Raw genomic sequence first — 2,400 nt, forward strand, 5'->3', positions numbered from 1 at the left:
CAATACTTCTGTAGCTGTTGATGTTGTTGAGTTCTGTGGTGCTGGAACTGACTCAGAGCTCATTCTCCAGCAGGTGATCACGCAGAAGAAATCTGCCCACGTTTCACCTGCACAGTGGCTGGTGGGTTCAAACTGCCTCGCTTTAGATTGGCAGTGCAGCTCCTCACCTCCACTAGCAAAGAGGAAGAATGGGATTCTCCTAGCTGCTTTTACCATAGAAAACTTCTGGCTATCAGGTAAGAGTTTCACCCAGGCAGTAAACCTTGTCCTTTATTAGCCCTGGTGTCTAATCTCTGGCAGAAACTCCCCTGCCAAATTTTCTTCCTGAGAAGATCTCCCTTGTGCATTATTCTCCATGGGCGTGCATCAGTTGTGTTTTGGGGAATATGCTATCTTTGGGGAATGCACAGCTTTCACAACACAGTTTTGGGAATCCAAGTGTTTATTTTGCCAATTGAAATTCAAATTTTTCTTTCAGTGTTGGAACATCTTTTTATTGCTTGGTAGGAATTTGTACATTTTCCCCCCTCTATTTGTTTCTTCATTTCTCAGTAAATCCTCCTAAATTCCTCTTTATGATTAATTCATATGCCTAGTTTCTTTTTTGTTCTTTATTCCACAAGCTTTTTTATTTTTTTAATTTAGTGTTCAAACTAAATCCACTACTGCTAAAGTCATTTTAACTCATAGCAACCTTATAAATAGATTGGAACTGCCATGGGGGTCTTCTAGGTTGTAAAGAGGTACAGACTGGAATGTCACAGCTCTTTCCAATGGTGTGTTTACTAGGATTTGAATCACCAGCTTTTTAGGGTTATTTTTTGTTTGGTTTGTTTTGTGGATTTTTTTTTTCTCAAACATTGAAATTCACTTTATTAAATGAGGTGTATTTCCTACCTCAGTTTGAAACTTCAAAGTCCTTAAAAAGGACTCTCCTAACACTTTTTCAGTGGTTAAAGAGAAAAAGATAGTGGGTAGAATTATGTCTGCCACTTCTCGATGCTCTGCTTTAAATTCTAAGACCAGATCACCTAGACTTAGCAAGTGCGGGCACTTTATTTAATCATTGAAGTATTTGGTCCCTTTCAAATGAGGACGTAGATTTTGAATCTTTTTGAAACAAAAGGTTTTGATAAAAAACAGAAACTTAAGTTAATAGAATTTGGATCAAGGTCTGAAGAAATAATATATATATATATGTATTTCAGTGGCAATTTTGACACATAAGCACTACAGTCAGAATCAAAAGTTATTGCCATGGAGTCAGACCAGCTCAGCGCTGGCCATGTGACAGTTTTCAGAGGTTATAAGTTGCACCGAAAAAGAGTGTCCATCTTCCTGCTAAGGAGGAGTGAGTGGATTCGAACCATCTCTCTTTTGGCTGCAGTCAAGGAAGGAAGTGCTGTACCATCTTTTTCTTCCTACCTGATGTTTCTACCCTTCTCCTTCAGTTTGCTTAGTCAATATCTAAAATCCTCCAGATAGGCACTACAGAAAGTGAAGGAGAAAATATTTTACATGGCTTACATAAGTAAGCTATTGTTGGCTTTCTCAGGACCTGCCAATTGTTTAAAATTCTGATTGTCTTCTGGGTGTTTTTGTTAGCCTCCTGCAGAAACTACATTCTTTTCTTCACTCTGCCTGGAGTTGAGATTTTTCTTACCTAGCTGATTTTTTACTGTCATTTGCTAATGGCAGGTCAAGCTAGTTTTTAAATAAATAATATATTACTAATTAAATAAAGAACACCTTACTAATTTTCAGTTTTAGAGGTCATGGAATCATGACAGATTTTTGCAGACATACCTCATTGGTGATACTCCAGGAGTGAGCAAAAACCCAAGCATGATATTTATATCCAGAAAGTTAAAGGAAACCCTATTTTATAGGTCCTCAATTTTATTCATCTTGTCTAAGACTTTGTTTATATTAAAAAGTCACCTATAGAACAGAGAACAGAAATTTATAGGATTGGAAAGCCCATCTATTTCTTTGAAAAGATAATAGTTTTATTTACTTTGAAAACCCCCAATCATTTGCTGGCAGGTCTAAAATCAGATTACTATGAATTTTTTAGGCTGATATTAAAACGCTGAGTTTCGATGTGGTTTAGCAGTTCTTAAAACATCTCAACTATTTATTAAGCAGCATCTGCTGGGAAATTCTCCAGACTTGAGGCTTCTACTTTGATATTGGGGCTGTAGGTGTGAGTCTTATGTCATTCCCCAAGCATCTACCAAGTGCCAGCTCCCATGTACTCGCCCACAGAGCTCTAAGGCTGCTCAGAGGGGAAAAAAAAATCTTTGGCCTAGTTTTGAGGAAGATCACCATCCGCCTTCTAGCTTAAATTTCTAAACAAAGAAGCAAAGTTGTGGGGAAACTTGAGCTAAAACATGGAAA

The sequence above is a fragment of the Elephantulus edwardii genome, unplaced genomic scaffold, assembly GCF_000299155.1.
Source record: "Elephantulus edwardii isolate Elephantulus edwardi_28Jun2011 unplaced genomic scaffold, EleEdw1.0 scaffold00112, whole genome shotgun sequence".
Classification (NCBI taxonomy): domain Eukaryota; kingdom Metazoa; phylum Chordata; class Mammalia; order Macroscelidea; family Macroscelididae; genus Elephantulus; species Elephantulus edwardii.